Genomic DNA, 11,974 nt, shown 5'->3' with positions numbered 1-11,974 from the left:
GTTTGTGATTGGCTGGCCGTAGCTGTACATTTAGGGCAAGCGTAAAAAGGATGTTTGTGATTGGCTGAGCTGTACATGCAGGTCAAGCTGGGGAAACTCATGGGGAAATTATATCGTCAATATCGTTGCCTTTTGGGATATTAATATCTTGCATGTTCATATCTCGGTATAGATACGATAACGATATATCGTTCAGCCCTAGTTGGTAAGCAATTTTTCATTCAGTGTTTTCATAAAAGCCTAATTTTTATACTTTTTTTTCATTAAAAAAAACTTCCACAATGCCCTCTCTCCTCCAGTTGCATGGATGGGTGGGCTGGGGTTGAAATTCAGCCCGGGAGCTTGATTTGGAGAGGCCTTTTTTCTGATCGCACGACGGACGCAAGTGGAACCGTAATTTTAACACGAATACTTTATTTGCAGTATAAAAACAATCTAATGATATTAAACACAACACACACAGATTAGTCAGTCAGTAGAGTGTATTGAATATAATATAATTCTATGCAAAGACCTATTTCCAACCCAGTCCTGCACACTGCACCTGTACCTGCACTGTTTTACTGATCCACTTTCCTTCTTCTGCTCCTCCTCTTCCTCCTCCTCTTCCTCCTTCTTCTCCTCCACCTCCTCTTCCATCTCCTCCTCCTCCTTCTCCTGTCCGTCCTCATCTGTCTCTTCCTCCTCCTCACTCCTATGACTGGCATTATCCTGTCCCTCTGCATCAACTCCACGACTGACACTGGCCTTGTCAGCTAATAATAACAATAACAGCAACAATGATAAACGTTATAGCAGCGTTATAGAATTCACAGTGTTAGAACACAAATACAATATAAAAATCAACATAACAAAAGAGCCACACACACACACACACACTGTAAATGAGTTACTCACTTTAATGTATTTTTCTTGAGCTAGTAAAAATGGCTATATATTAATGTAGAAACAGAACAGGAAAACAGGATGTATAGCCTATATATTCCAATATTATCTTTTTAACTTTGAACACAGACTCTCTCCTGAAATAGGCTATGTTTTCTTTTGCAATAAAGAAATGTGTGCGTTTTTCTGGTCAGCCAGTATGGACTTTATTTTTAATTGATAAAGCAGATTAATGATTTATGCACGTATGGTGTAACATTGCTGATAGGCTACCTTTAATGTTCTGTGTGCCCTGAACACATCCAAAAACACAAACTAGAGCTCTCAATGGGCCGGAAAATTACAACCCGACCCGACCCATTAGAGTAATTGTCTGCCCGAAAAAAAGGAAGCCCGAGACCCGACCCGGCCCGAGTCATTTGCATATTTTTTTGGCCCAACCCGGGACTCTGGGATGATAGGGCCATATAGGCAGTGCTTGCTAACCACTCGTATCCCCCCTTAATATGCAAAATATTAGATTGACCCAGTCTGATGTTCCACTCTGTGCCACTGCCACGTGCGGCTGCGAGGGCAGGCTGCTGCAGGCTGCTTATGGGGTAAAAAAATGTTCCGACCACCGGCCGGTTCGGCCTGGAACAGACCGGCCATTCGGGAAAACTCCCGAACCTCCCTATGGCCAGCCCGCCCCTGGCGGTTCTAAGATGTCAGTGCAGGTTTGTTGTTGACCTGGTTCTGACGAATATTTTCATTTTACAAATTCAGCACTCAGCTTTGCGGTATCCAATATCATTGACGCGCCTGCATTTAAATCCGGCTCCCCCCGTTTCTCTTTCACATAATGGTATGATCCTAGACTGTCCTCGCATGTGATTGGCCCCATGGTGTGCCAATCAAAATAAAGTCCCGCCCCTGCCTGCATGGATTCTCAGCAGAGCTGAGCAGGAGCAGCTGAAGATTTGGCTCTTCCCAGCGGGAGTCAGCTCTTCTCTTTTGCTACAAAGAATAGGCCTTAAGAGCCAGCTCATTCGCGAACGACACATGTCGTTGACTGTGTTACAGCAGGCATGTGTTACGTCTGGTGTATGAAATGTTCAGTCAGAAGCCCTCTCATTCCTTCTTCTTCTCCTTGCAGCCCTCTGACTCATAAAGCTGAGGTTTCATTCAGTAACTACTGTTACTAACAGTTGAACATTCTCAGCAGAAACACTGGTCTGTTTTTGCAGCATCACTAAAGGAGATTTTAATATTTATGGGCCTGTACAAATGCCACATCTTTAATCAACCAATCAATCAGTCTTTATTTACAGAGCACTTTTTATACAGGGATGTAGCACAAAGTGCTTTACATGGTTAAAAAGGAATGCAGAGCGGATATGCAATTCTACTCCTTATTTTTGGCATGTCACCGCAATCACCAGCTATTTAGCGGTTTTAATGATCGTGTCAGTGCGACCATGCTGGGTCGCCACAATGCCGGCGTCGGGAAACGCCAACTTCCCTACAAAGCACGTCTGCTTGCCACTTCACCTGAGCGGACAGTATGGAGCACCATGATATCTTAAACAACGGTCAAGCGCGCGTTGTACCTCAACGTAAGGATTTATCTAAGGGTCAAAACAACGACGGACGCCATGCATTCAGGAAACTGCTAAGTTACCTGTTGGCAACAACTCTCCTACTTTCTGGAGATGTCCAGCTCAACCCAGGGCCGAACAACGTAATAGCCTACAAACTGAACTCACCAGGGTGGAGGCGGCCGATGACGTGCGGGCGGTCGGCGAGTTGGGTGGGTGCCAGGACGCGATGTTGTCTGCATCTAACTACTGTTGTCCGGGAATTGCCACGAGCATCTAACTACAGTTGTCCGGGAATTGCCACGAGCCAGGTATCCACTTTGTTTTCTTCCTGTACTGAACTGGACACTGTAAATACAGCTACTGTGCAACTACCAGCAACAGCCAATTAAATTAACGTGACGACACAACAGCCAATCAAAAGGAAGTATAAGCTGTTAAATCCTGCAATCATTAAGCGTAAAAGGTGGAACTTCTTCCAAACTGTCAATCAGGCACGAATGCTGTGGGATCCGAGAGCAAAACCCAGGGGATTACTCGGAGGGCACATAAACATTCGCAGTGTCACTGGGAAAAGTGAACAAATCCACCATCTTATTGCGGACTCAAACTTGGATTACCTGTGTCTGACAGAGACCTGGCTACATAAAAACTCCCCAAGCGCAGCAGTAAGTGTTCCGGGATACAATATTTACAGGAGGGGCAGACCTGAAGGAAAAGTAGGGGGGATAATGTTCCATGTTAAAGACAATATCAGCTGCAGTCAAATCGAGTGGCGCTGTGATAATGAACTTGAATGTATTGGACTTAATATTATATTATCTCCACAAATGTCCTTTGCCCTTGTTGGTATATATAGACCACCCTCCTCCAAAATTGCCTTTTTTGACCAGTGGCGAAAAAAAGCACTTTTAATGCGCAAACTTATACGGGACGCATTTGCCCCCATATCTACCATTTTAGCTCGTTTTGCGGCTGCCAGCTACATCCGCCTCCTTCAATACTGAACCAATTTTAAAACGAGTTGTACCTATGAATCATATACACACATACACATGGGGAAATAGGGCCCAGGTTGAAAAATACCGAAGTTATCCTTTAAGGGACCAACAAGAATAACGCAACCTTCCAAAACACAGATTGACTTGATATTTAGCAATAAACCAGAGAGAATAGTCAAATCATTCAATATGATCACTGGGTTATCAGATCATAATTTAACCCTTGTAGCTAGGAAACTGTCAAAATAACGCCTTAGTCGGGGCGTCGGTAGCGTAGTGGATAGGGTCAGCGCCCCAAGTACAGAGGCGATGCCTCGCCGCAGCGGTCGCAGATTCGACTCCAGCTTGCAACCCTTTGCTGCATGTCAACCCCCACTCTCTCTCCCTCGCCTCATTTCAATCTGTCCTGTCCATGAAAGGCAAAAAGCCCCCCCAAAAAAATCTAAAATAAACAAAAAAACAAGTCCTTATGATGTAGGAAAGCCCAGTCAACTCAGAATACCTAAGGGAGAACAAAGTAACTTTGAAAATGCAATTAAAGGGATCAATTGGCATAATATTCTGTCTTACACTGATATTGACCGTGACTGCCAGGTCTTCTTGTCCACAATTCAATGTACAATGAATAATTTTTTAAGGAAAACTAAACCTGCCTGAAGACAAAAAAAAGACTCTTCCGTGGTTAAATGGTAACATACATAAATTAATGAGAGAACGCGATTCGGCACAAAAAACAGCTCTGAAATCAAAATTAATCACTGATAGATTACAGTTTGTGGGACTGCGAAATAAGGCAACAAAAGAAATTAGGAAAGCAAAAGCAAGTTTTTTCATTAACATCACTGATCAAGCAAAGGGAAACTCAAAGTTAATCTGGGAGAACTTAAAGCAGCTGACAGGGAAGCATCATACTGGCAATGACAAGTGCCTTGAAATCTGTGTGAATGGTAGTATCACACAGGATGAAGCTCAAATAGCAGCAACTTTTAACTCGTTTTTTGTAGAATCAGTACGGACATTGACACAGAGCACCTCCATCATTCCACCATGTGTCATGCCTGTAAATCATAATCAACCTGCATTTGTGATTAGGGAAATTTCTGAACCAAAAGTAAGAATTATTATAAACTCCCTAAAAAATTAACTCCTGTCTTCACTTCACTTAAGAAAACTGTCTGTATGTTTTTTCACTAAACGGTCAACAGATAGTCCCACGCCTCATGTTTATGTTGCAGGTGAAAAGATGACAGCGGTATTTGATTTTAAATATCTCGGAATAATAATTGATTCTAACCTCACATTTAAAAAACAAATTAAAACTGTAACAAATGTCATAAAGTTCAATCTGTCAAATTTTCGTCATATCAGGAACTGTCTAACTACTAATGCTGCAACATTATATTTCAATGCCATGATCATGTCATACTTGTCATATTGTCTGACTAGTTGGGCACAAGCCTCCTGTACAACACTCAGATCTGTACAGTCAGTATATCATCAGGCTATCAAATTGCATGACAAGAAGCCAAACAGATATCATCATTGTCACTGCCTCAGAAATCATAATTTACTGAGCTGGGATAACCTTGTCAAATTCACTGATGCTCCCCCTCTTAGTGCTTTTATTAAGCAGAAGACAACTAAGCACGAAGCGTGCTTTATTTGTTCAATGTTTTATGTGTTATTGTCTTAAGCGTTTTATGTGTTCTTATGAAGTGTATAGTGTCGTCCTTGTTTTTATGTGTCATGTAGTTGCCATCACACCTGCCCAGGGACTACAGTTGAAAATTAGCCAGTACGGCTAAACTGGCACATTTACAGAAATGTTTATTAATGTGCATTGTCCCTGTAACTCTAAACTGAATGAATAAATAAATAAATAAATAAATAAAAATAAGACCATTAAGACATTTAAAAACCATTAAAAAAAAACTCAATCCTGAAACACATGGGATGCCAATGCAGTGATTTTAAAACTGGTGTAATGTGGGCCTGCCTTCTGGTCTTTGTCAGTACATGTGCAGCTGAGTTCTATAAAAGTTGTAGGCCTGAGATAGTTTTTTTTGGGAAGACCAGAAAGCAGGGCATTACAGTAATCAATACGACTGGAGATAAAAGCATGCATCAGCGTCTCTGTGTTAGCCCGAGAGAGAAAAGCACGGACTCTGGCTATGTTTTTTTAGATGATAAAAACCTGTTTTTGTTACATGCTTAATATGTGGAATAAAAGTAAGCTCAGAGTCAAAAATGACACCCAGGTTTTTAACTTGATTTGATGGGTTTAAGGACAATGCCTGCAGTTTAGATAAGTGTTTCTCTCTCTAAGCCTCAGGACCGATGATTAAAACTTCAGTTTTGTCCTGGTTGAGCTGTAAAAAGTTTTCTGCCATCCAGGATTTGATATCTAAGATACAGTTAAAAAGGGCATCAATTGGCCCTGTGTCATCAGGGGACATGGAGATGTACAGCTGTGTATCATCAGCATAACTGTGGGAGTATGTACAAATGAAAAAGCACAGGACCTAAAATTGAGCTTTGGGGCACACCATATTTAATTTCATGGATCTCTGAGGAGCATGTATCCATACTTACCAAAAATTTTCTATCTGTGAGATAGGAAGTGAACCACTTAAGAACAGTACCAGAGAGGCCGACCAGCCGTTGGAGTCTGTTTAAAAGAATAGGATGATCTACTGTGTCAAAGGCAGCGCTCAGATCCAGTAGCACCAGGACTGATTACTTGTGTGAACCCAAGTTACACCTGAGATCATTGACAATCTTCAGCAGGGCTGTCTCTGTACTGTGATTCATCCTAAATCCAGATTGGTATTTTTCAAAGATGTTATTATTATGTAAGAAATCATTAAGCTGAATAAAAATAAGTTTTCTAAAATTTTACTTAAAAAAGGTAAGTTGGATGCTGGTCTGTAGTTGTTAAGAACATTAGGATCCAAATTGTTCTTCTTCAAAAGGGTCTCACCACTGCCGTTTTAAAGGCAGCAGGGAAAATACCCATTTGAAGGGAACAATTCACAATGTTTATAAGCTCATCTTTAAAGAATCCATAAAATGTTTTTAAAAGTGATTGGGGGAGGAAGGAATTGGGTCTAAAAGACAAGTTGTCGGTTTCACTTGGGAGAAAACTCTACCAAGCATCTCGGCATCAACCAGGACAAAACTGACCAGTGTTTCCTCAGGTAAAAACAAGCATTCAAATGTGTTTGCTGTATTCTGATAGGATAAAATGTCAGATCTGATGACATCAATTTGACCTCTAAAGTGGTCTGCAAAGTCTTCACAAAGAGAATCTGTTGAAATACTTCGGAACTTGTTAGGGTTGATTAAATGATCGATTGTGGAGAAGAGGACTCTGGGATTTTTTTATGCTTAGTGATTATTTTGGCAAAGTAGGTGTTTCTTGCATGTCTGAGTAAATTATTGTATATTTTAAGTTGCTCACGGAATATTTGGTGGTTAATTGTTCATTTGTTTTTCCTCCATCTCCTTTCTGCTATCCTGCAATTTCTTTTGTTTTTTGATTTTCTCGTTTCTCCATGGGGGTATCGGCCTACTTTGTACCATCTTTGTTGTTAGTGGAGCGACTGAATCGAGGCTTGACTTCAGTTTATTGTTAAAATCTTCAACAAATCACAGGATGCAGGTAAAATAACTGGAGGACATTTATCTAAAACTGCAATAAAATTTACAGCCACTTCAGACAGCTGGCACGTCTGCGCTTAGCCATGTCATGGTCCTTGATCCAAACCTGGAGCTCGAGAGATAACATCCTTAAGTACTGCTCAAGAATCATAGTTTCACTTATTTCATCAGCTGTTTTACCCTTTGGTTGCACCCACTTTCCAAAAAGCTCTTTAAGTCTCACATACAGTTCCTTTGGCGTTTCCTCTGGTTCCACATGGAGAGAATGAAATCTCTGACGGTAAGTTTCAGGGTTAATATCAAGAGATTCATCAACATCCATGTGCACATAAGCACTCCTGGCTTTACCTGTTAGCAGTGGAATTAGCTGGAAGGCCCACTCTGATTTTGGCCACTGACAAGCAACTGCTATTCTCTCATAGCTGGAAGGCCCACTCTGATTTTGGCCACTGACAAGCAACTGCTATTCTCTCAAAGGTGACCAGCAAATGTTCAATATCATCTTCATCAGTTAACTTTTGAAGTTTAGGTTCCCGAAAGAACCGAGACTGACCTTCATGAGGAGAAACAGTCCGTGCTGGAAAATCAGCAGAGTTGGTGACCACATTAGGACTCTGTGCTGGAACAGGTTGAGGCCCAGAGAAAGCTTGGGCTTGCACTTCCTGCTGGAGGAGACCAAACTGGTACTGGAAAGACTGGAACCCCTGGTCTTGCTGACCCTCACGTGCTTTCTATTGTCCCATGTAGGACCGGAGGATGTTTGCCAGATCTGAAATACTAGGTTCTTTAACCTCTTCCTCTTCCAGGTCTGTTACCCCACCAGTAGCTCCACATTCCTCTCCCTCAGTGTCTGTCTGTTCCTCCATTTGCAACTGCAGCCCGTACTGACTGCTTCCTCTTCCTCCTCTGCCTATTCTGCCTCCTCGACCTCCTCTACTTCCTCGCATTCCTCCAGCAAACAAAAAAGAGGAAAAATTGGAGTGAGAAAAAAAAACACACCAGGGTTCTTTCACTGAATGATCCCACCACTGCCACCAATTGTCAGGGTTCTTTCACTGAATGATCCCACCACTGCCACCAATTGTCAGGGACCAAGCAGTAAGGCACAGAGAACACCAGGTGTGTTTAACAAAAATAATAATTTATTTTCAAATTAATCCCACAAACAAAATCACTTTCTCAAAATTGCAAAGAAAACTAGAGAAAAATAATTTGAAAAGCAGGGCCCCTTAACTCAAACTGAGGTCAACTTAAACAAACAGCAAACTGAACTGAACTGAACTTAACAGGGGTCTGCCCATTGGTCCGACAGCCCATTGGTCCGACATCCCATTGTTCCGACCATATTAANATATCGGAACAACGGGACGTCGGACTAATGGGATGTTGGACCAATGGGCTGTCGGACCAATGACATGGACCCACTTAACAGACCTCCTGAATGACACACAAGGGAGAACTTATATAGACACCGGCTAGCCTTCACAACACACAAAGGGGGGAAAACAGGAACAAACAATTTACTCTAAACAAAAAAATTGCAAATGAATAAACATTTAAATCAAGAAACTATTTACAAACAAACTAATGGTCAAACTAAGAAGAACCAAACTTAAAGTCCATAATTAATTAACTTAAATAGGATCCCCAATAGACAGACTCCCCTGCTGGCACCACCAAGTTGGCCTCTCCCACTTCCTGTCAGGTAGACAATAAAAAGGCCATCTTGATGGGCGCCTCTTCCTTTTTAACCAGGGGAGGCCTCGCAGGGATCATGCAACAGAAAAATGGTACAATTGAATTAATACAAACAAATAACAATGATGACAGAATGTTAACTAAAATGCATGTACTCATTCAGAAACAAACTGTCGAAAATCAATAAAGTGTGTGCTGTATGAAAACAAAAGGCGCTTGCTCCAGGTAACAGAAGTCTTACAATCCTTACAGTATCTTGCTTGTTTAACGAAATGTCTGCAGTCCGTAGATGATGATAAATCATATTTTACACCATTTAACAGCTGAGGGAGCACATACTGTACAACAACTTTTGCAATCAGTGGTCAGAGTGACTCTCATCTTTTACATTAATTCAGAAGTGATAAACATATGGATCCTGTAAAATAAGGATTTATTTTTCTATTAGATTATTTTCAAGGTAAGAAAACAGCTCGCAAAGTTTGATTTTGGGGTGGTCTATGCCTTTAAGTAGTAGCTAGGTTAATATTTCAATTTTCCCTAATACAAAATATTCTATCAAATGTACTGTACTGTGGCCTTTGTTCTGTTGTAACTGTTTTTTTTTATTATTTTAGCTTGTTTTGATTTTATTGTATCTTTATTTTTATTTTTCCATTTTAACTTTTTAACTCTTTATTCTATATTAATGTTTTTATAATGCCTTTGTGTTGCTTCTAGATTTTTACCAAATTGATACTGTATGTTCATATTTGTATGTAAAGCACTATGAGTCACTTTTTAAAAAAAAAAATATAGGCTACTATGTAAATAAAGTTGCCTTGCCAAATCAGTCTTACCTTAAAAAAGTGCCCACAGAGGTTTGGGTTGCCGCTCCTGGGCTTTCCTCCCTGTCACTTCTTCCACCACTGTCTATAACTTACTGAAATCAAAACGTAGCGTTATCTCTACAACTAGCTAACATCCATTGTCTCACTGCTTGACTGAACACCAGTGTAAGCTAACATTCACATAATATACTGTATGACACTGAAATGCCAAGCCAGACACACATTAGCATTCATCTAGTCTAGACACCTGACACAATATAATTCTGAAACTCTGATTTTTTTTTTTTTATGCACTCCCCCTCCTAAAAACTTGGATGTGAGCCAGCCAGTGCAATGATTGGAGTGACACAGGCAGACAAGATGTTCGCCTAGATGAAATGGTATAGTCCACTTTAGGGGTGTCTGAAATTGTACTACAAGCTTCGTCCTGGCATGAATATTTAAAATACTATATAGTGTAATATTCATGATTACTGATAAGAAAGATAAATGTTTCAACCTCCCCATCTGTTATTTTTACCTCTTTTAGGGGGGATGAAGTCATAATTGGGGGGGTCAAACCCCCCCCCCCCCCCCAACCCCGATTTACCCCCCGATGATGCAGTTATCATCACAGCCCTAGTCCAAATCTGATGAACAGTGTAGAAATTGTAGCCCCTTTTGTACCCTCTCAAAACTGATTTTTGCCACTTGGGGGCTGTGGAAACAAGTTTTGAACACAAATTTACATATCATCACCTTCTGATCTGTCATGGTGAGCTTGTTACTATACACGTATAGCAGTTACAAAGCAGCATAGTGATTCATTTGGAATTGTGTTTGTGTCCACCTGGGATGTATTCCAGAAAGCGGGTTTAGTGAAAACTCCGAGTATGTTAACCCTGAAATGAGAGAAACTCTAGGTTTTCAGTTCCAGACAGAGAGGTAAGTCAAACTCTGAGTCAGTCACCATGGCAACTGACTCTGTGAACCTAACCCGCTCGCTGGCAGGTTTTCTTTAAGAAACCCTGAGTTCACCCTGTCTCCTCCCTACTGCCGAGCCTGAAGCAAGCTGTCAGACAGACATGGGTTGTTCGTATGTAGGAAATTCCATCGATATCGAGGCAGAATTAATTCGCAATGCCTTACGCTGGGAGAGGATCTTCAGACCCTGTTTAGATGTGCTGTCATTCCCCAATGAACATCTGTTTGAACCATACCGTTTTTCATTAGACTCAATCATTTACTGGCCACACATCTCAAATCTGACACACCACGCACATGCGCCCTCATCAGAGCAAATGTTGTGCATCACGCTACGTTTTTTTGTGAACGGTAGCTTTTTATATGATATTGGTGGCCTACAGTACATAATGAAATAGCCACTGAATGACAGGTTATTTAAGCTACTTTTTTAAATAAATCAAATATGAATAAAACTAAAGAAAGGTACAGTCATGGGCAAGTAAAATAGTAAAATATTCTTGGGGACATTTTGCCTTAAATTGACAGGACAGTTAAGGGTGACAGGGGGAGAGAGAGACAAAGGGAGTGACATGCAGCAAGGTGCCACAGGCCGGAGTCGAACCCAGGCCGCTGTGGCAAAACCAATATATATGGGACGCCTGCTCTATCCACTTTCCTCCCCCCTTTCCAAGCCTTGTTCTTAGTCTTTTGCATCCGACCTGGAAAACCTTGCAGCCACTTTTATTTGCTATAGTTTACCATGCTCCTGGCCCATATTCTGAATTTGTATCTGAATTCTCAGAGTTTTTATCCAGTTTAGTTCTTAAATCAGATAAAGTTATGATTGTAGGCGATTTTAACATTCATGTCGACGTTGATAATGACTCCCTGGCTACCACATTTATCTCATTATTAGACTCCAGTGGCTTCAGTCAGGGTGTACATAAACCCACTGTTTTAACCATACCCTCGATCTAGTTCTGACGTATGCAATTGAATTTGATAACCTAACAGTCTTTTCACAGAATCCCTCGCTATAGGATCATTATTTGATTACTTTTGATTTTGACTTTTTACTCAATTACACGCCACTCAGCAACAGTTACTATTCTAGATGTTTATCAGATAGTGCTGTCGCAAAATTTAAGGAAATGATTCCTCCGTCGTTAAATTTAATAATAATAATAATAGTAATACATTTTATTTGTTGGCGCCTTTCTGAGCACCCAAGGACACCTTACAATAAAAACATACAAAAATACCAATAATACAACATTAAAAATAGATAAAATACATGACAGAAAATTAAACCGGATAGGCAAGTCTGAACAGATGGGTTTTAAGCTGTGATTTAAATTGTCCAATGGAGTCAATCTGA

General features: G+C 40.8%; 1 protein-coding gene and 1 pseudogene across 2 annotated transcripts in view; both read right to left on the bottom strand.

The window, feature by feature from the left end:
• The window catches only part of fah (fumarylacetoacetate hydrolase (fumarylacetoacetase)), a 625,231-nt gene that overhangs the window by 400,158 nt on the left and 213,099 nt on the right, over nucleotides 1-11,974 (bottom strand). The window lies entirely within an intron of this gene.
• Nucleotides 1-11,974, bottom strand: part of LOC126393523 (uncharacterized) — a 151,772-nt pseudogene that overhangs the window by 136,727 nt on the left and 3,071 nt on the right.

The sequence above is a fragment of the Epinephelus moara genome, chromosome 1 (genome assembly GCF_006386435.1).
Source record: "Epinephelus moara isolate mb chromosome 1, YSFRI_EMoa_1.0, whole genome shotgun sequence".
Lineage (NCBI taxonomy): Eukaryota > Metazoa > Chordata > Actinopteri > Perciformes > Serranidae > Epinephelus > Epinephelus moara.
Note: the sequence above shows the minus strand (reverse complement) of the source record. Positions and strands in the feature narration are given on the sequence as shown.